Raw genomic sequence first — 24,012 nt, 5'->3', positions numbered from 1 at the left:
GCGTCTTGATGTTATCTGCGCTGCGAGTGGAAGGACTTACATTTTCGCAGCGTTTCCGCATAGGAGTGGGAAATCGTATTTCTTCTGCGTATAGACTAACATAGGTCTCTTACGATTTGGAGAAGAACTTTCGGTTTACTGAACACAATCCATATGGATTTAAGCAGTTTCTGTTCAAATATGACTCTTGATAATACAAAAAACCGATACATCTAATTTTTTATATTATACCTGTCATTAGTTTGTTAAATACAATGATGAAAGCAGAAATGGCAGTCGGCCTCTAAACCAACTCACTTAGACTGTTGCCGATCCATTGTGATAGTACAATGATAGTCTGTCGAACTTTCTTGCGGTACAAAGCACCGTCGGATTTAAGTCGCAAATAACTACTAACTAGACTAATAATGCGTTAGTGCCGATTGAGCCGTCGTGAAGCATTTGTTTTGTCGGTGACGTCATTCTATATTTGGTGTATGATAGCAGACATACTTTCCCTTACCCCTGCTCTGAGGTGCCATACTTTTTCTTTCATACAAAGTACTTGTTTGAATTTTTTTATATTGAAGAAAAAGTCGAAAAAAATTGCCAAAAATCAACGGTATTTTGTAGGCACTTGAAACATGCACTTCGCTATACAAAATTTAATGGATAATAAAACTGTGTACCCAGAAAAAATAATGATGAGTTAATTACATTCCAACGAGGTGTATGTGTAAGGTGAGCAACCTATATTCCCTCACTATAGTAATTATTTAATTTCTTCCACGATACGTCGCGTATGTCCCGCATTCCAAAATCCGTTGGTTGTCTATTCATTCTCTCATTATTATTACTTCTCTTAGCGCGTGCGAGGGAGAGAAAGCCATTTTTTGAATTACAGAGTTTTTCACTTTTCAAGGATTAAAGTTCTTGGCACAGCCAGTTTTTGCTATGGCTTTGAAAAGTTAATGGCGACAGCATCAGCACAAGCATTACTTCGCAGCACCAACAGGAAGCAGGCTTTGAACAAAACGAATAGCAAGTAGCAATAAGTAATCTTTAGCAATGAAATCAAACGAAATTTAAAACATTTTAATAAAAAAAAAAGTTTGTTTTTGGGGAAAAAATTAAACAAAAAACAATGTTTTCTGGAAAAAAACTTAAAAAAAAAGTCTGTTTAAATAACAATTGCATTAAAAACTGTCTGTTAGGAAAAAGGTATAATGAAAAAAAAAATTTTTTTTTCACAAAAAAACAATTAAATAATTTTAAGATTTTTCAATATTGAGAGTTATTTTTTTTATGTAAAAAATTAAATTTTTTTTCAAATTTTTTGTTGGAAAACAATTTTTTTTTCGTTTTAATTTCGTTTGATTTTTAGCAATAAAATAAAATGAAATTTAAAAAACTTTAATGAAAAAAATGCTTGTTTTTGAGGGAAAAATTAAATAAAAAAAATGTTTTCTAGAAAAAAAACTTTTATAAAAAAGTCTGTTTAAATAACAATTTCCTAACTGTCTGTTAGGAAAAAAATATAATGAAAAAAAATTTTTTGGACAAAAAAAAATATTAAAAAAAATTCAATAATTTAAAGATTTTTCAATATTCAGAATTATTTTTTTTGTTTTGTAAAAAATTTAATTTTTTTTTTCAAATTTTTTGTTGGACAAAAAAAAAATATTAAAAAAAAATTCAATAATTTAAAGATTTTTCAATATTGAGAGTTTTTTTTTTGTAAAAAATTTAATTTTTTTTTTCAAATTTATTGTTGGAAAACAAAATTTTTTGTACAAAAAAAAAAATATAAAAAAATTTAATAATTTAAAAGGTTTTCAATATTGTGAGTTATTTTTTTTTTTTTTGAAAAAATTTAATTATTTTTTTTTTTTTTTTAAATTTAATTATTTATTTCTTGATAAAATTTAATTTTTTTTTTTAATTTTTTGAAAAATATACCCTGCATCTGCTCACTAATGCCCTTCGCGACGCGTTATTCGATTTGCAAAAGTTCATTATATATTATACGACAAGGTATTCTAGCGTTTCACTAGAGCAGTATTTTGCACTGACTTCATTGGTTCGCTGTACGTATTTGAGTACGAGTATAAGTCAATGAGCATCCCAATGTTAAACTTTCAGAGATTACTGAGCATGGTCGCAACTATTATGGAAAAAATTATGAAAACTATCTTGTTGGCGGTTCTTCAAAAGTGTCAACCAAAATTTAAAAAAAAAATAATTTTTTTTGCAAAGTATGTTTTATTGTTTCTTGGCGGCTGCCGCAGCCGGAGAGAACGTAGGTTCGAATCTCCGTGAAACACCAAAACTTGAGAAAAATGTGGTCGCGCTTCGGCAGGCAACGGCAAGCCTCCGAGTGTATTTCTTCCATGAAAAAGCTCCTCATGAAAATATCTGCTGTTCGCAGTCGACTTAAAACTGTAGGTCCCTCCATTTGTGGAACAACATCAAGACGTACGCCACCAAATTGGAGAAGGAGCTCGGCCAAACACCCAAAATGAGCGTAAGCGCCAATTATATATATGTTTTATTCCAATGTGAAATTTTTCGAGTTTACTGAGCACAGACGCAAGTATTAAAGGGAAACAAATTTATTTAAAAATATAAAAAAAAAATTTCACCAAAAAATTATTTTTTTTGCAAAGTATGTTTTGTCCTAAAACATTATTCTTATTTGTTTTTTAATGTTGAAAATAACCGAAATTAATCTGTACAATAATTTTTAATATTGAATAAATCTTTAAATAATTAAATATTTTTGACAATTACACTGTGCGACAGTGAATTAGTAAAAAAAATAAAATCATAAAACTCATACAACTCTTTTAATTTTAATTCAATTACAGTCAAATATAGCTCATTCGACCCGAAATTAAATTTACTATAACAGTAGTGTACTAAAAAAAATCCTCAATATCGGATAATATCGCAAAAATGATGTCAAAGTTGGAAAAATAGAAAAAAAATAAAAAAATTCCGAATACTTCCGTCTACAGTCTCGTCAGTTGTCATTTCAGAAAAATTGTCAACACACTGTCAAAAAGGCTTGTGTTTGTTCTTTCGAACTAAAAAAACAAATTCGAAATCGGATGGAAATTGGCGAAGTTAGGAGTGATTGTTCACATCTACCTACTGAAAAACGGTTTTATGGCCATAAAATGAGATTTTGGGGGTGTATTGGAAATTTCTCCTATACCATGTTTCTTAGTTTTACTATACCTACAAGTTGTGCTAGGTCTCCATAAAAGTATATTTATTTTTTTTTTTTTGTCACACCGTGTTATTTCAGTTTTCTTATTATGCTCTCACCTGCAAATAAACCAATTTTCAGAAAAATTTACAACAATGTCCGAAATACTTGGATCTCTTGACGTGGAATCGCTTACTTGTATAATATTTACTTTCTGCGTACACCGCAGCAAGTTGAATCTCGGCTCAGCTCCACGCCACTGCACTGTTTTTTAATCATTTTTGTTTGAGTCCGACTTATGTTACTCATATTATTTATTTATTATTTTATTTATAATTTAAAGGACTTCCTCGTTTCAGTTGAAGGATTGCAATGCCTCTGTAAATTTAGTGTAAGTCCTTTTCAATGAATGGGTATTCATAAAGAACAAAACAAGGCAACTTCAGGGCTGATATATGCTTATATATTCAGTAAAAAGACACCTAACAACGGGCGCAGCATTGCGAATTTCAGGTATACAATTTTTTCCTCGTCCCAAATTTCGGACTTATGACAACGGGATCCCGTAAATTGATATGAATTATTTTTGAAACTAAGTTAGATATTTCTGGATTCAGATAAATATTTCAAACTACAACTTCCTTAACGGAAGTTTTTGTTGTTGTAACAAAGATTTCGTTCCAAGTGCTATTCCGTTAGTCCGCATTACTAAACTCTTTAAAAGAAATTTTAGCACCTCATAAATTAAGAAAAAAACTTAAAGCGTGGTCAATAGAACTGCAGTACAGGGCAGTTAACAATTTAGTGCAAACAATCTGGCATCATGGCAGTTGCAAAGCACCAATTCAGCACAGCAACAGAATGAATGCATATAAGAGTCGCAATTTGCTAATGCCACAATGCCAGGCCATTTGTATTTTATTGTGAATAGCATTTATATTATATTTTTATTATCCAATCCTGTGGCTATAATGATTTGGCAAAGTTATTTTCCCTACAACGCGTGCCGCACAACCCTCAGCTTAGCCCCAACCACTAAACATGTAATGTCAAGTTAAGAGCAAGTGATGCTCTCGAGCAGGCTTTTAGCATATTTTCCGTGTGAAATAGTACATTAACTTTGAAAATTGCGGCTTGTACGGGTATGCAGCATCTCATCCTTGCGATTTGATATCCCAATTTGTATATAATAAAAAATTGAGAGCGTACGAATTTTATTTTATCTATTGTGCGAAAACTATTCTCCGTTGGCCTCGCGCTGCTTCTTCGCCTGGTTGTTCGATTTTCCAAACATGCCCGTGAACAAAACAATAATCGCTTTAGTACGTTGGGAGAAAATGTAAAAATTAAAAATTAATGATCTCTGCGATTAAGGGAATATACATTCGGTCGTATGAAGCTGAGTCGATGGCCATCGGCTTACAGGAGGGAGCTACATACATATGTATGTAGGTGTATACCTCTCAAACAGGTTTTTATACTCACATATGTACATTTAATATTTCAATCACCACTGATTCGCATTTAGATGCGCAACGTGTAACTGCGTGTGAAATGCACACATGCATATGTACAACTATAAATACGTACATATGTACATACCTATATTCATCCTTGTTTTACAACTTCGTATTTGGTTTTTTTTGGAGGTCTTCTTTGCGCTGCTGTGAATATATGTACACACATATATTTTATTGATACGAGTTGTGCATTCGGCACTATGCGCGTAGTTCAAATTTACCCTGCTGGAAAAACGGAGGGCTGTCTCCTAACTAAACTGGTAGTTACCTTTTCAGTTTTAAATTGCCGTCCATTATCCATACAAACAACAAGCGCCAACTTTCTCCATTCTGCATACGTTTTTCTGCTAAAAAAGATGTGAGACCAAAGAGATTTGTATGCAATAACCTTAACGTTTCCATAAACTCGCAGTTTTTTATAAAATTATAAAAAAAAATTATTAGTATTAACTTAATTAATTAAAGTTAGGCTTACTAAAATAAAGTATTCTCAATATTAGAAAAAACCGCATCTACATAGAATAAATAAGTTATCGCTCCAGACCTTTGAGAAGGGTTCTGGTGCGCAAATCCTTGGATTTTCCCGACCTGACCGTATAGCTGAGGCACAGCCGGCTTTCGAACGATGCCCGTATTGACTCTTATATTGCCTAGGCATTGGTTTCTAGCTCTTAGTTGTTACCCAGTGGAATATTTTATGTAGAATGGAAAAGAAGCTGTATACTATCGAGAATCGTTGGCAGGTATGCCCCAGATCCTACACTAGGACTATCAAAACAGACGAAATATATTTTTAAGATATACACCAGAAACTAAACTGAATTAGAAAGTTTTAAGATTGAAGATAAACTAAAAATAGGGAGTATTAAATGTCACTATTTCTTACTGGCAGCTTTTCGACAGAGTGTACTGCCTTCACCGGATAATAGCGCTGTGGAGTCGTAGTTCGCACAGCTTCGTTTATGGGTCTATGTAACCAGTACAATTTTATAAAATAAGAAAATGACAGATAGGGATGTGCTTGCCTTGCGTGTTGCGGATTCCGAAGTTGTTTTCCACGCACAAATTTGACATCTTCGGTTCGGTCTCTTATCAGTCGGCTTCAAAAAATCGATTTTTTTACTGCAACCGATAGATATATTATAGGAGAATATGCCCTCAAAATTTTATAGCGAAATTCAAAGTGGTTTCTGAGTTACAGGCCTTCTGAAAACTTTGAAACACGTTTTCTCAAACCGTGTTTTTGAAAATGGCGTGTAAGATTAAAAAAAAAACGACGAAAGTTGTCGTTTCAAACCGTTAATCAATATAAAGATAATATAATATGTTATTTAACACATTTTTGGAAAAAAGCGAAAAAAACTCTTTTTTTCAATAATAAATTGTGTGTAAATTTTTTCATATTTTTATACAAGAGTAGTCTATTATATCCGGGAAAGCCTTCTGAATAAAAAATTATGTTAAAAAATTGTTTATTACTCTTCAATCATGCCTTCAAATAAATGCAAAAGATTATTCCTGTGTGTCGGTTTTTTCGCCTCGAAAAAAATTGAGAAAAAACACCTTTTTTTGAAGCCACTGATAAGAGGCCCCTCTTAACTTGGCTTCCTGGTTATCAAAATATGCAACAGGTGCGAGGAAACTCCTTATTATTTTCCCTCATTCCCCTCAAAGAGTCCCCAAGTCCATATAGCATGAATATTATCTTAAAAGAAATTCGATCTAAAAGTTTCTGAGTTAGGTTGGGTTATGAAAAATGTCTGCCCTCGCGAAGGATCAAATTCGTCCATTGTGATGCCATGCTGGGGGAAAAACCGAACAGGTGGAAAAAAGAAGGAAGGGGCTTTGGATTGGAGGATGACGACCAAACGGTGGCGGCAAACCTGATTGCCACTTGGCTGTCGGAGTAGTCCCTTACAGTAATTGCAGAAGTAAGCAACCAATCCACTGATTCTCTAATTGCGGCTATCTCCGCTTGGAAAACTCTAAAGCGATCCGGTAGCCTCCCGGATCCCCTTTCCGTCCACTTTCAAGCCATCCGTAAACATGTTTGCATACCCTGTCTCCAAATGCAGCACTCCGCCTCTTACTCGCCTGCGGAATATGAATGGAAAAAGTAGCCGTCGGAGCCAACGAGGGTGTACATTGATCAAACACCTTGGGGTGCACTCTAAGTTCCTAATAATACTAGCTTACGACCAGCTGGTGCCCCGAAAACTTCAATCTGATTACGAGGTGTGCAGCGGCAATAGTTTTTGAGTACAACTCTCAAAATTAAAACTTAAAAACAAATAGAAAAAAACTGTAGTTTTCAAACGTGGGAGTAGAAAATAAAACCCCGCTTCAAAAATAATTTTTATAATAGTTACCGTTAACATTTACGGTGGTGAAGAAAGTATGCCTTTCCGTAGCCTGACCACGCCCGTTTTCGAAATATGTATGTACGTATAAAAATTCATTAGCTTACATATGTATAGGTTGAGTGGTTATACCAATTAAAAAAAAAAAAAATTTAATCTCAATGCAAAATCGATGCTAGGTTAAATTTCAACTTTCTCCGATAACTCTTATTTTTTGCCGCGCTTTATTCTAAGCCCGGCGGCTGTTAGTAGTCTTTTTCTCCACTGCCTGGCAAACTACGGTACGGTTGGAGTAAAACTAAATCATATTCAGGTCTGGTAATGCCGGTAAGCAAAAACAGCTGATTTTTATTTACGTCGGCTTTATCTCTTGTTCTTTAAATATTTAGGCACAAGTATTGAACCAGTTTTTGAGAGGACGGCACTTAATGTAGGATAATGAGTTATTGTCATATTTTTCAAGTGATTTCTTAGGCCATCAAAAGCAAAAAATCTTGCAAATTTTAGGTAAATCTTATTTTCCTTAAAAATATTTTCGTAAATCTTATTTTCCATTTAAACAAAAAAAAAAATGTTGCAAATTTGCGCTACAGGGCACTTTCTCTTATTCCTCATGCAATCGCACCTTCTGACCTTCCACAAACACTTGCACACGTTCGTATAATTTGAACCATTAGCGTTCGTATTCCATCGAGTCCTCCGAAAATTCGTTTTTGCGGCCACTGCCATGAAAAATATCGGGAAAATTACAATTTATTACTGATAATTTATTTAAGTGTGGCTAAACGAATTCCCTTTCGTTACCAAGAAGTATGGGCAACATTCGATGACTTGTTCATTGCGCGTCACTTATATACGAGTATATCCAGTTAATTTCAACAATTTGTCCTTTTCACAGGATTTGACCAGGAAATAAACTAACTTCGCAAAAAGTTCGTATCGAATTATATGAAATAAAAGGTATTTGACTAATCGACTTTAGAGTTTTGAACTTAATTTGCGTTAATCTGAGTCAAAGTGGTGTTTAGGCAGCGCCGGCGCCATTTGTTGCTCGAAAGAATCAAAGTAGTGTAAAAATATTAGAAAGAAGAGATATTTTGACGAAGTGTGAGTTTAAGTTTTTAGGTATCGCAAGGTCCTAATGGGTGCAAGTTTTCAATTGAGATATATTTCAATTGAGTCATCTCTGAGGATATTATAGAAATTCCATATATTTGGAGTTGTAAGTGTTAGTGTGCGTTCTTCCTGAGTTTTTTAAATATTATTTCATTTCTTTTTCTGAATCTGCGCGAATCGGAATGTTGGCAAAAGATCGAGATTGAAGTTAATCTCAACTCACTTTCTGAGAGTAAGGGAGCTGCACTTCAATTCTTTACCAATGGAGTATCTTCCTCTTACCAACTCAGAGTAACGCTGCGGCGAATATATCCCTAAAGAGTAATGAAGTGAGAGTATATTGTGGTAGCTTTAGCATTTCCTTTAACAAACGTATGCTCTTTGTAACGCCACATAGCTCTATAACCCCCACTCTTTTTCAAAACAGTTCGTGTGCAGCCGATGAACCTGAACTCTTATCGTATACTCAACTCTTCCTCTGCGGTCATTTCACTTAAAAAGAAAAAAAAAACATCTACAGCCATCCGGTGCCGTTGATGTAGTGGAGGATCTAGGCTAAAGAACTGCCTCTGGCTTATCATCACTAAGGAACCTCACATACTGAGGAACCTCAAGCGCCTAACCAAAGAATGAAGAAGGTGTACGGAAGTCCAAGTGGATGCGTTCCGATCACCCACTGACCGGTGAACACCGCTATGAGTTTGGCAATTAAATGGCGGGGGATCCTCGGCACATTAAGCGTCCTGCTTCTGTCGTACTGAGGCCAAAGTGTTTTGAGATAACGCACGATAAAATAGAACCCTCTCCAGTTTGCGTATGGAGAGATCTGTACGAAGTATAGAGAAGGAAGCAGGAATCTGCCTCAAAATGCTGCCATATGCCACAGGAGATTGCTTCCAGAGACCAACCTCCTTCAACCGAATAGCGCTGTGAGCAGCAATGTATTGAACGAGAAGTTAGTGCAGAATGGCGTTAAGGGCGGCAGAGGCGCATGGTTTACACGCCCCTGTGGTGCAATCCTCTGCGCTCTCTAATTTAGTGGTGTTATAGCCCTTCCGAAGGCTCGAATTTTTTTGCAGAACAGGAGTATAAAGCTACTTCTCAATTTTCTATGTGCAGCATCCAATGGAGGTTGGGGTCAAGTATTACACCAAGATACTTGACTTCCGACGAGAGCGTAAGAAACTGGTTGTTTAATCTAAGAAGTGTAAGAGGTGGAGGTTTGTATTTTCTGGTGAATAGCATCAATTCCGTTTTGCCAGAGTTGACTTTAATACCGCAACTGACAGCTCATCGACTGAGTACAGCCAATAATCCTTCCAAAATTTTAGGATTTTGTCTTGCATGCCTATAAAATACAGCATCGTTTGCACAGGATTTTTGCTGATTGGGCACTTTTAGATTTATTACTCGGATTTATTGGAAAAAGTAGCTCTGCTAACTGACACTAGCCTGGTATTTGAACCTGATGAAAAAGCAACTGATCTGCCATCACGTTGAGGGATTGCGACTGTTCAGTACGTGGCGGAAAGTGCTTTTGGAGCAGCTTTTTTTCGTATTATTTGTATTTTATGTTCATGTTGTGTCTTTTAAAATAGAAAAATGAAATGTTCCTGAATTGTGTACACATTACCCAACAAGCATATTTACCCATACCCATATTTTACCTATCAGAAACAAAGCCCAAGTAATACAGTTCACAGACATTATTAAGAAAAAATTAATGAGTTCAGTGGTTCTGATGACTCATAATACCAATCTAAAATGTCCTACGAACGACGGGGTAGTTTCACGCTCACTTTTCTTACAGCCTGCGCGACGGTTGTTAGGTAATTTACCTAAAATTTTTGCATTTATGGTTTTGTGTACATATATTAACATTTTTTTTTCGTTTATTATTCCTATTTTTATTCCACTTTGCATTGGCAGTTTTTTCATCGCCATCATTTTCGTGTCTCATCAATTTCAATTTCTCATCATCATCAACGCTTATCTGCGGCTGACTCTCAGCGGAGCATTTTTGCCTTCCTCATTATTTTGCCGTACCTAAATGCATAGTCGCTTTCAATAGCTTCTGTTCCCTTGTGTACGCGCATCGATTGTGAATTATTTGATTTACAACAATGACTTTGGAGACTTTGTATTGATGATATACTTCGACTTGCGAAAATATTTAAACTCAAGCCATCCTTCCCGGCCATATGGGCATACAGACATAGATACATATGTACGTATGTATACATATATACTCCTACAAACCTACCTCCTCTAATATTTTTCATTGTGTTTGCCAAAAGTCAAGCCAAGTCAATGATGTCACTGGCCAATATTTACATTGTGGCGTTTGTATGTGTGTATGTTTGGCTCGGCTATATTGAGCATAGAAAAATGATAAATTGTTTTTCATACTTCGGCTATGGTTAGGTAATATATTAATGGCTTTTATTTAATTTTAAAATTTTTTGTGTCAGTGACGGAACTCGCACAGGAAATTTATTTGATTTTTATATGAGAAAATGATGCCTTTATTGCTTTGTAAGGGGTGCTTACCATAAATTATGACGTCAAATAGTAGCAAAATTAATACGTAATGCTAATTTGAAAGTTTTGATTTATATAATTATGAATTTCGCATGTAGAAAAACATGATCGAAAATGGGGTGGGACGCTGTGTTTTTTTTTTTTGTTTGTGTTTTTTAATATTATTTAATATGAAGTGAAGTAAAACTTTCGATTTATTTTTTCGCTTTCTACACTGACATTTACGTAGTTATAATTTTACGAATTTGCTCAAATTTTCCTTTGCTGATTAAGCTTCAGTTCCCGAGGAATGGAATAAGTTACCCGCATGACTAGCCAATTCTATAATTGCCCTGATTTTTAACGACTTTTTCGAAGATCCACCTCCCAGAGAAAATCGTTTTAATCACCGCTTTGCTTTTGCATTATTTACCACATTGAGTCCATAATCATCATAAATAGCTTTTGCTGTCTACTTCAACACTTCAGCTAGCTGGCGGTGGTACGCAAGGTTGTAGGTATAGATTTTTTTACGTTTATTTTTCAACGCTGTAATTATTCACAACTGGTTTCACTAAACACAAAGCAGTCATTGAAGTTATTTGGCAGCGTTATGTATGCCTGTACAGCATATGAACTAATGCCATGTATACACCATGAGATCTGGCTCATTATAGGCAGCCAGCGGAATGCTTGGAAGTGTCCATCGTACACTTGACTCTCTAATTATTATCCTTACACTCCAATAAGTTTATAAACAATACTTTTGTTAAAAATCTGAAAGAATTACAATCACAAACAGAAACAAGAAAAAATCGGCCTTCGTTAGTTCGAGATAGGTTGATAAAAAGGAGTTTAGTAAACGGGCTAACAACCAGTTATATTAGATTAAGATTCAAAAACTTACAACTTACGTTGGAGCGATCCAGTAATTAAAACAGAGTACTAAAAAAATTAATAAAAATATACTGAAGACATCTCTAAACCCTCATTTTTGACTTAGAAGGCTACTGTAGTGGTGCCAAAAATTGGAGTTTGTCCTGCGGAACAATGAAATGAATGCAAAATCTGAACGATGTCTTTTATTTTACATGTCATGGACTGTATCAATTATTATTATTATGTTTTTTCACAATTTTTTTTTTTTGCAAACTAATATAATAGCAATTGACAGCTGTATAGGGTTTCTTTCTTAAAGGGCGGATGGTCGAACCAACTGCAGCTGCAATTTTTAATTTGAGAAAAAAAAAACATATTTTCTCACATACAGCGCTTTTTAGCCGAGTTTTTTTAAAAACGATATACTTAAAAAAAACAAAATGTGTTAGTACATCAAAAACAATTTTTAATTTGAAAAATAATTTTGCTAACACACAGCTATTAAAGAACAGAATTTTTAAGAGCTTTGCAAAAACGGTACATTAAAAAAAATGAAAAAAAAGACGTCTAACAATTTTTTATAAAAAAAAACACTATGTAAGATGGCTACTAAAATATATATTAAAAATTCGTGCAATTGCAATTTTTGATTTGAATAAAAAAAAAAAACAAAAGGGGGCATTTTAAAAAATGTTCAAAATTATAGAAAAAAAAATTTTTGAAGAAAAGACAAAAAACACTATGTGAACTTGGGTACTCAAATGTCTCGAAAAACTTTCTGCAGGTAAAATTTTTAATTTGAAAACAAAACAACAAAATTTGTGTTTAATACTAGGTGTATTAAGTGTGTTTTTTGTTTTAGTTGAGTTTTGTAAAAACGATGTATTCAAAAAAAATTAGAAAAACGTACAACAATTTTTATAAAAAAGCTATGTATACTATAGACACTGAAATTTTTTTAAATTTGCTTTTGCGAAAACGGTGCATTTAAAAACAAAGTTACGAATTAAAAAAAAATTGTCCAAAAATTGTGTATCAAAAAACCAAGGCTGGATACTCAACAGTAATCATCCAATTTTGTTTTTGAATAACACAAAAATGATTTTGAGTAATGGAAATCTGTATTTCGACCTCCAGCAAATTGAAATTTATAATAAACAGTGGGAGTTTGAAGGGATTCGGTCGAGTTCAAAACTGTAGTTAAAAAAAAATGTATTCAAAGTTTTTAGTACGGACTAGCAAAGGTTACGCCAAACTTCAAAATAGGGGTAAATGGAAATTATTTCGCATTTAATTTCCTTGCGTAACTAAATTTTTAGGGTATTAGAGAATCTTTTAAGCAAAAAAATTGAATTTTTGAAATTTTCACAGTGACCGACCTAATAATATAAGCAGGTGGTTTTAAGTTATCCGTAGCGATAAGTTTTCTAACTGAAACATTCTTATGCAATTTTTTTTTTGTTTTTTCAGGTAAGTCGTTTTATCGAGGAGAAAGAAAACGTAAGTAAACGAAATTTTCAAACCTTTCATAGTTCTCTTTTATTTGATTCCCAATAAATTTAAATTTCGAGCGTATCAATAAAAATATCCTGCGCTGGATTTCCATCATCTCAACCTTTCTACAGGTCAATGAAAAGTCTAAAAATGATGCCACTAACACGCACTTTTCACATCAAGCCTACTTTTCCGCCTACCAAAGTAACTTATGTGCACAATTAGTGGCACTTAATCTCCTTACATAAATGACCTTTGTGCAGCGAGTACAAAAGTCGCCAAAGGCATACACAAAAGAGCACATACGAGTATGTGCCTGTGTGGTAAATAGGTGCATGTATGTATTGTTTAGTATTGAATGGCCCGGTAACCTCATTGGGCAACATTTCATGACAAGCAACAATATCTTTGCAGAATGGCAGACCCAAATGAACATAGCCAAACTTGGTATATAATTTTTAATACATTTTATGATGCTAACATACCTACATTTGCACTCATACACATTCACATGAAACCGTGTAAATGACTTTTCAATGCTGAGAGACATTTTATTGGATTAATCGGCTGCTAATAGTTCTTTTAAGTAAGACTGCTGATGCTGCTGTTACTGGTGCCGTTGCTGTAGTTGGTATTGTTGTTGTCGATGGCGTTGGCAGCGTTCACTCACGGCCCCTGGGTGTCGGTGTTATTACTACTGTCGTTGGGTTAATGCGTCACTGAGCACTTACAGATATGTACATATATATGTACGTATGAATTTGTGTGTGCCTGAGTGTAATGCATTTGCTAGCGATTGATTAATCGATGCTCTATCGTTGATCAATTAAGCACTTTCTCAATGTCATCAATATCGAATAGCCATTCAATGTCATTCAAGTAACCCAAGAATAAATTCTACTATTGCACCTTCACACGTACATATGTAGGTATGTATGTATGTATATATGTATGTTTGTGCTATACATACAAATGTATGCCGCCCATTTAGTTCTTCGTTCTCTCACGCAACCCAAACAACCAGCCATTGATTCATTCGATAGTCGGTTGATTTGTTCCCATTCAGTTTGCAATTAAGTGCCTGATAAAGCATAGAAGTGTGCAATAACAAAAACAACGCATGCTACATATTTTTTGTTGTGGTTGTATGCTTTTGTGAGAGGCAGACCTTGGTTGCCTCAAAAACTAATAAGTAGTAGAAGATGAAAGAAATTGTGCAAGAAGGAAATAGTGGCAAAAAGGCTCACAAGCAGCAGTTGACATTGCATGAGTCAGGGTATACAGAGGGGGGGGTGAGTCTGGGATGCTATTAAATTTGAGATAAAATGTTGGTGCTTTTTGTTCTGTTTTGGCTTTCCTTGTAAAGTTATTTGTTAGACAACTTTTAAAGATTTGAATTGAAAGCCCAGAAAATTTATTGTTTACGAAATTTGTTCTTTAAGGTGGCTCAATAATTTTGCGAAAAGAAACAGAAAATAGGTGAACGACTCCATGCCATGCAGTGCATTTATTTTGGATATGTAAATTTTTCTTTGAAATTTTGAAAAAAGAATTATAATTCTGATATTTATTCAAAATTAAAAATTGTTGAAATGGATAATATATCACAAATCTGGCATCACCTACATATATTACACAGACCGACTGGGTCGGGCGGCCGCCGTAGCCGAATGGGTTGGTGCGCGACTACCATTCGGAATTAACAGAGAGAACGTCGGTTCGAATCTCGGTGAAAACACCAAATTAAGAAAAACATTTTTCTAATAGCGGTCGCCCCTCGGCAGGTAATGGCAAACCTCCGAGTGTATTTCTGCCATAAAAAAGCTCCTCCTAAAAATATCTGCCGTTCGGAGTCGGCTTGAAACTGTTCCCTTCATTTGTGGAACAACATCAAGGCGCACACCACAAATACGAGGAGGAGCTCGGCCTAACACCCAAAAAGGGTGTACCGCCAATTATATATCGTCCCCTTAGTATAACAATAGCCTATGTGCTCATAGGCTATTATTTTTTTATTGAATTTTTGGATTCTCCATCGTCGATTTTATACGTGGTCAAAATTTTGTCAAATTCTAGTTCCACAAAGTGAGTCAAAACGTCAGTCAAAAATTGATAAGTATTTACAGACATAACGAGATTTGAGTGAGAGCTACTTTCGACAAAAAGTTTGAAATTCATTTTCTCAAAACATCAAAAAATGTATAGGCTATTTTAATACTAAGGGGACGATATATACATAAATGTTAATTATGTCAATACATTGAATCACACATTTGTTCACTTCCTGTTTGATTGAATAAACGAGAACACGTTCCAACAAGATTCTGCGTTTCAATACATCTTTTTAATAAAAAATATCTATATATATAAAAAGAAGTTACATTTCCTTGGTAATCTTATAACTCAAGAACCGCCGAGCCGATTGACACAAAAATTTTAGAGTTCTTTTCTATCTTTGAGGAGGTGGTTTATATGAAGTTTGATTGAAATCGGGGCAGCCGTTCCTGAGTTATGACATTTTATGTGAGTAATTGTTTCCTCTCATACGAAATGCCTGTATGGGAAAAACAACAACAAATACACAGCCGCTTATGAGCGTTTCTGTTGTACTGTTGTGGTTGTAAGTGTTTTATGTTAATATTAATTTTGGACGAAAATATAATAAAAACTGGAGCATTCAAGGAACTTTAAAAACATTAGCATAATTTATTTATCAAAGTTTAATTACAAGTTTTTATCGGCTCTTTCACCTTACCTGTATATAAGTGACCACCACAATCAAATTTAAAAAAAGTACAGAAAAGGCTATTGTGACATTTTTAGAAAGTATGTTGAATGAAAAAAATCAACTAATTTAACTGTTTAAACATTTTACGAGTTCTATAAAGAAAACTTAATATGAAAAATTCCTTGCGATATAAAAAAAACATTTTATGTATGGTGGTGCGAAGCCCACTGGGAAATGCTAGTTTTTAATAAAAAATTTGGTTCAGAGTTTTTTTAAGTGAAATTCGTTCGCTTCTTTTTAACATTTATTTATTTTTTTTTTTTAATTTCTTAGCATGAAATATTTTTTGGAAAAGTTTTTTATTTGTTTTGAAAATTTTCTAGAAAAAAATGTCCCTCATCATATTTGTAAAATATCACCATTTTATTAAGCGGTTTAGGAGGGCAAAATTTTGGTGTTTTTCGAGAATTTTTTGAACAAAGAAGGAATAATCAGAAATTGTTTAAGTTTAGAGGATATTTTATTTATATTTTTAGGTACACTTTTAAATTTTGTTGAAGCTATTTCCGCGGAGATAGTGGCGTTAGAGCGTGCTCTCCATGCACGATCGCCATCCGAGTGTCTTGCTGGTGGGAATTCCTGATTCAACAGCAATTCGATTTTTTATTAACAACATATTTCCTAAGAATATGAACCTAATTGTGGTAAAAAATATTGAAAATTGTATGCTTTTGAGGCGCTTGAACACAAAGTAGTTTTTTTATACCAAATTTTGTCATCTATTTTGCTTAAAAAACCATATTTTAAATAATAATATAATCCCAGAATTAGGTTCATATAGGTTAGAATTGAATACAGAAAAAATCCCGAAAAATTTTAGAACGATTGGTCGAAAACTTTTTAAGCTAGAATGCCCACCAGTTGAAAAAAAGTTGTTTCGAGAAAAACGTCGTTCTAACTAACACGCGCTACGGTGCGGAACCGACGGGCAGTCACTTAAGTGCTCATAAAATCGGGAATAATGCGAATTTCCTTTTAAAATTTTTACCACATATTCTTGAGTAGTAATACTAACGATTTATGCAATAAAAAAATCTATTTTTTGATCGATCTAAACCGGTTTCCCTCCTTAATAGTTGGATTATGCTTAGTAATTTGGAAAAGAACTTTAATTTTTAGATTTGTTCTATATTGAAAATTTTCCGTAGACTTTTTGCATTTAAGGGTTACATTTTTTGTCTAAAACGTAGTTTTAAAGTTTTAGTTTTTTGGAAAAGAGGTGATGTTTTTTTTTTTTTGGTACAAAATTTTGGAGTAAACATTTTTTTATGCTTAATAAATCTCAAAAATACAATTTTTTTCAAAATTTTTTTAGTTTACTGCTACCACGTGAATTAATTTTCAGAAAAATTTGCTACAATGTCCAAAATACTTCGAATACCTGACATGGAATCGTTCAGATGGTGGCGCTACGTAAATTCCAACATCGTTTTTGTCAACGAGCATCTTTCAAACAAACGCACCTTAGTAGTTGTAAAAGGGAAATTTGCAGTGATAGGCCGTGAATTGCACACTCATGTACAAAGTATAAAAGACGTAGCAGCTTTCCACTACTTACTGTAAAAGCAAAAACGAAAAAATGTCTCGGTGGTAAGAGATCTAGGTAGAACTTAAGAGTCATCTGTGAGACTATTTCAATTTTGCGACGATTTTGAAAACTTCGAGATCAATCTAAATGGCGACAGTTGAAAAATTAAATTTTACTTCCGAAAAGAAGAGGTTTTCTTATATAATTTTGAAGGACTTATTGATGAGCCATTCTCGTATATTTCTTTAAGAAACATCTTTAACTAGAAAACTTTAATGCGTTAAAACTACTCAAACGTGAGTTACCCGAAAAAATAGAAAAATGTATAGCCTGACAGTTTGGCGTGAAATCTGCGCTTCTGAGACCAAGCCCAAAAGCATACTCATACTTTTCCTAAACAATCTTACGTGGATGCTACTGTGAAATGAGAAGTTCTAATTTCTGAACTTCAATGTTCCATATAAATCAAGCCTAAGAAGATTATATTGTGGAAGCACTAAATTAAGCACTCACTTGCGATCCTCAAAATCTCATAATTTGATATTGATTTTTTCCACTGAAAGCAATGTCAACACTTAGCGAGAAAACTCAAGTAATTCTGCTTTAAATGCACGCCGTTTATTAATTTTTCTGAATATGCATAGTTGGTGCGCACATAGGCAGACCCAGATGGCTGCCAATTTTAGCTAAAGACGTCTCCCAGCCCTCCTGCAAAACGTGCTGCAAATTCCCATTCCTCACCGTTGCTATCTTTCGCACTTATGATAAATTATACACTGCCATGTTCGGTAAATTAGAGGCCAATTACTTGTTGAAAATTCCATATCACCACCCCTCAACATCCGTGTGTACCATATACATTTATGTAAGACTATGGGATAATATTGAGAATAGGCAAGATAAATTCACAATTTATATTTAGGTCAAGTAAACACTTCTGACCATCTCGGCTGGGTGTATTTAGTGGGCCATATCACACGCTGTATATTTTTTATTAAATGGGTTATAGTATACGGCGATTTGAAGTACGAATTGCCTTTAAAAAAAAAGTTCTTTGAAAGTCGCGTGTGTTGCAGCATCCAAAAATAGGGTTAAACACCATAGAGCACTCGATATATTCCTCAATGTAACTACTTCCAAGTTGAATAGTCGGAACATGCAATCAAAAAATGTGTGCTATTTATGGATCCAATATAGCAACGAATGCAAAACAGTGATTTCAACTATATATACCATTCTGGTTATAAAAACGTCGGGTGTGAGTCAGTCTCTCTTAAGTCAATCGTCGAAAATATTGATAAAGACATTAAACTCTTTGAATCGGATAGTAATGCGCGCACTTTTTCAGTTACCCTGAAAGCTAGGCAGAAAATATTTGGACAGAGCTCATTTCGAGAAGGCGAGCACTATTGGGACCTCCCGAAGTTACGGAAAAGAATTTTCGGGGCGAATTGACGCCAGCGATTCTTTGCTGAGACGTATTGAAGTCGTTACACTTTTCAAGTGCATGGTAACTCGCGGAACAAGAACGTCTCGTTCTGATACAAACGATTGCCAAGCCCGTATAAACGACAGAAAATATCTAGGCTATATATGTAGATGAATGGATGATAAAACTGCATGTCTAGAATCTGCCTAAATATCCAAAATTAAAAAGTTTAAAATTTTAATGAACATTTTTAACATTTTTTTTTTAATTGTGAGTGACTTTGAGTTACATACATAGGTCTTTGTTATAAAATGAACACAAGTGTTAAATAAACAAAATTAAATAAACAAAATTAAATAAACAAATTTAAATTAAAAAAAAAAATTTTAAAAAAAGAAAAAAAAAAAAGATATAAAAAAAGAAATAAAAAAAGAAATAAAAAAAGAAATAAAAAAAAGAAATAAAAAAAAAGAAATAAAAAAAGAAATAAAAAAAATACATAAAAAAAAGAAATAAAAAAATTGAAAAAAAAGAAATAAAAAAATTAAAAAAAAAGAAATAAAAATAATTAAAAAACGAAAATTAAAAAATTAAAAAAAAAAACTAAAAAAATAAAACAAAATTAAATTTAAAAAAATTAAAAAAATAGGAAATAAAAATTTCCATAAAAAATAATAAAAAACTTAAAAAAGTAATTTAGAGTGCTAAAAGGCTACACAAATGTTCGCCGTTATTTTCTGCATAGAAGTATTGATCACTGCGGACATCTAAAATGTAAGAATCACATAGGTTCCTCTGCTGATTCATCATAAAAAAATTGGGAACTTTGACCACTCCTAACAAAGAATTCAGACCTATAACTTTATAGGCCCCGTTACGTGGTTATTTTTTTGCCTTCTGCCAAAATTCGTTGTTGGAACCTTGTGTTTTTTGTTGTTGTTGGACAGTGTAAGTTATATATTGCGTTCATTAAAGACAGATCTTTGAATGTTGCCTCTCAATTAGCTACAAACGATTCGGCTTCATTCAGTCAATCTATTCTTAAGATTAAGAAAGGTGGAAATATTGCATTTGTTTTATTTTTAGTTTTCTTTTTAGAAAGAGGAAGATCTCTCAAACGTAATACTTTTTCTATCATAGATCTATTAATGACGAAAAAACATCTGCGATATTCTAGATATTATTTTTCAATCAAGGATATTAGCTTTGAGCCGCACTTATCAATACATCAAGCCACCCTCCTCTGCCATCAACTCACCAGATTGAAGCAGACGATTGATCGAAAATGGTCAGCATTTGCAAATTTAGTAAATAGAAATAGTGTTGAGTTCCATCAAGGTAACGCCAGACCGTTTACATCTTTAATGGCGCGCCCCAGAAGCTCGCAGTGGTTAGATGAGAGACTCTGTCCTATGCGCGGTATAGTCCGGCTCTGGCTCCGAGGGGTTGTCACCTTTTCACGCTGTTCCGAATTTTTCTTGACTAGCCTCAAGAGAGGCTTACGAAAATAAATTGCTATTCTTTTGTTTTTATCTCTACTGATCAGGGTTTTTCAACTGCGAAATGAAATTCGGTTCCGAAAAAAAGAATAAATAAAATACCATACATTAACATTATCGAACGAAACTTGGGAATTTCATTCTCGAAATAAAGCGAAAATATTTTCTGAATATTTTACTACTCTCCTTTTTGATTAGCGCGATAACCGCTTACGCGATTTTGGGCGAGTTTAACAAAGCGCGTCATTCGTTTCTTTCGTCGACATGACCCAGCCAACAAAGCCGCTGCATCTTTATTGGCGGCGATATGTCTATGTCGTCGTAAAGCTCATGCAGCTCATTGTTTCATAGGATTCGATATCCGCTGTCACCAAAATCGAAAAATCTTCCGCAGAATCTTTCTCTTAAACACCCCAAGTGACGCTTCGTTGGATTTTGCCATCGTCCAAGCTTCTGCGCCATACAATAGGATAGGCATGATGAGCGCCTTATGAGGTGTTAGTTTTGTTCGTCTAGAGAGGACTCTACTACTCAATTGCCTACTTAGTCCCTAGTTTACTACTTGCCTAATAATAGAAAAAACTCAGTGCACGCAACACGAAATAATCGAAAAAGATTTTTCTAATAGCGGTCGCCCTTCGACAGGTCTTGGAGTGCATTTATGTATTCTCTCGTAAAAAATCATCTGCCTTTCGAAGCTAGCAAAAAATTGTAGTTCCCTCCATTTATCGAAAAACATCAAGAGGCACACCACAAATAGCAGGGGACGCTCAGCTAAATACCTAACAGAAGTGTACGCGCCAATTATTTATTGATTTTATTTTTGTCTTTTTTTACACGGTGCCGCAGAATTAATAATCCCCTTCTGCTTTTGAAAAACTTTCATTCAATAAAAAAAGTTATATGGAGTGATGGAATTTATTTTGACCTTTATGACCTAAGTTTTTTATCTGTTTGTATAGTTTCTAGCTGCCTAGCTTACTCGTAGCTATATCGCTCGTTTTCTGGAATAGTGTAATTTGTTTTTTGATTGCGACAGTCTGCAGGAAGTGAGCGATATCTATAATTTGTTTTCATGCATTCAATACTTTTTTTTTTTTTTTTTTTTTTTTTTTTTTTATTACAAACATAGATACAATATAAAATACATAACAATGTTTGTTGGCACTGCAACTAGTTACAGATAAACTAACGAGCAGTACAATTTTGGTAACATAAATAAAATTTTGTGAAGAGATTTTCATAGTCCCTTCCTTAAATTAACAGCCATCATGCCAGATCATGTGGTTTAATTCGATGCAGTCGTCGAGTTAGGCCTGAGGTGTTGAGCAGATTGCTAGCTTCCTCGTTCACGTGCCTTTGAAGCCTATGGGAGTGGGCTTCTGCTTGTTTTTTAATTTCTTCAGCGACCGTAGGGATATTGAGGTCACGGTGAATATCCTTATTGCGAACGAACCAAGGTGCGTTGAGAATATCTCGAAGGATTTTATTCTGGAGTCGTTGAAGTATATTTATATTACTTTGACTGGCGCAACCCCATAATTGCGCGCCATAGGACCACACTGGTTTTATAATTTGTTTATATATCGCTATTTTGTTATATATGGATAGCTTTGATCTTCGTCCAATTAGCCATTTAATTTGTATTACCTTCAGATGGATTTCATGCCGTTTAAGTTTTATATGCTCCTTCCATCGAAGCTTAGCATCAAGCGTCATGCCAAGGTATTTTGCAGTGTTTGCATGTGGTATTGCGGCACCTAGCAGCATTATTGGATAATGATTCACTTTTTTGTTGGTGAAGTTTACATGTATTGACTTGGTATTGTTCAATTTTATGCGCCAAGTCTTCGTCCATTCTTCAATAGCGTTTGTTGCAATTTGAAGTTTGGTTGCAGCTTCTTCAGCACTTTTTCCAATTGCTAGGATGGCAGTGTCGTCGGCGAAAGTGGCGATCAAGCTATTCGAGGGTATCGGCAAGTCTCTGGTGTATAAAAGGTATAAGAGCGGACCAAGAATGCTTCCTTGCGGCACACCAGCATTTATTTCTTCAAGGTCAGAGTATTCATTTCCTTGTTTAACGCGAAAGTAGCGTTCACTCAGATACGACTTTAGGAGGGCGCAAAAACCGCTTGGAAGGCAGGTATTTAGTTTGTTATTTAAACCGTCATGCCAAACCTTGTCGAAAGCTTGTGCGACGTCCAAGAATACTGCTGAACACACGTTATTCTGTTCAAAAGAGTTTTCAATTTCGGCTGTGATTCTATGCACCTGATCGATGGTTGAGTGCTTACACCGAAAGCCAAATTGATGCGAAGGTAGCAAATCTTTAGAGTCGATAATTGGCATCAACCGATTGAGGATGAGCTTTTCAAATAGCTTACCAATTTGAGGCAGCAACGAGATTGGTCTGTACGAGGAAACAAGATGTAGATCTTTTCCCGGTTTCGGAATCATTATCATTTCCGCAACTTTCCACAGGGTTGGAACATAGTGAAGCTGAATTGAATGATTAAATAACTTTACTAATTTAACCAAACTTATGTAGGGTAACTTTTTTAAAACCTCAGCTGTAATTAAATCGAATCCGGGCGCTTTTTTATCTTTTAGTTGTTTTATTTCCCTTTTGAGTTCTTTTATAGTAATGAATGAAATAGGAGTGTTTTCATCTACAGTATGAGTATACAAATTGTCAGATTGATTTTCGTTGGGTTGGAAAGTTTCTGTTAAGTGTTTTGCAAAAGCTACTGCCTTGTCTTTGTCACTTTTTGCCCATGTATTATTATCTCTTTTGATTGGAGGAACATGACAATTTGGTCTTTTCAAATATTTAGTACACTTCCAAAGTGAGTAGTCACCTTTTTTATCAGATCTCAAGCTTGAAAGGTATTGATTTATTGATTCATTTTTAATACAATTTATTTCATTATTTAATTCTTGTGATGCTTTGTTGAGCTTGGTTTTGTCACTAGGGGAACGAGTATGTTGCCATTTTCGCCGTAATTTTCTTTTGTTTATTATGAGCTGCTTAATTTCTTTGGGGTAGTTAGCTCCATTTGTTACCCTTTTGAAATTGGGTGTACTCATCCAGGCAGCTTTCTGGATTTCTTGGACAAACCTTTGAACTTCTTCTTCTAGTTGATCTTTGGTGGTTACTAAGAAGTCATTTTGTTGAATGTTTTGAAGAATTTTTGCAAAGGATTTGCATTCAATACTAGTATTACTTCTCATATGTTTCTTTTTGTGCAAGCATTTTTTGAGGCACTCTATGATATCGAGTTTCCGCCAAAATAATAAATTGATTAAAAAAACCGTTCGAAAGCTCACACTTTATTTCAAAAATGAGGCAAAACTTCCGCAAAAGTAAGAAAATTTCCCTTCAGATTATTAATATCAAAAATCTGCTGGTTGCCAAAATTCAGGAAGCGTCTCAAAAACACCACAAATCTCAAAAATACTTTTCGAAAAACTAAAACGCTTTCAGAATAATACAAACTAAAAATTTCGTTCAGTTTTTTGCCCAACTTCCGTTGTTGCTTAGCGCTTTCAACACCTTTATTTTTCAAATCGAATATCGTAAGTAAATTGTCTTTGTCATTCATTTCATCAATTTGTTACCCCAGTCACTCATCCGCCAACACGTTAATTTCTTTTCCACTTTTCATGCCAAAACAAAAACAAGCAAAAAT

Source organism: Anastrepha obliqua, chromosome 1, assembly GCF_027943255.1.
Source record: "Anastrepha obliqua isolate idAnaObli1 chromosome 1, idAnaObli1_1.0, whole genome shotgun sequence".
NCBI lineage: Eukaryota > Metazoa > Arthropoda > Insecta > Diptera > Tephritidae > Anastrepha > Anastrepha obliqua.
This window is presented reverse-complemented; position numbering follows the sequence as displayed.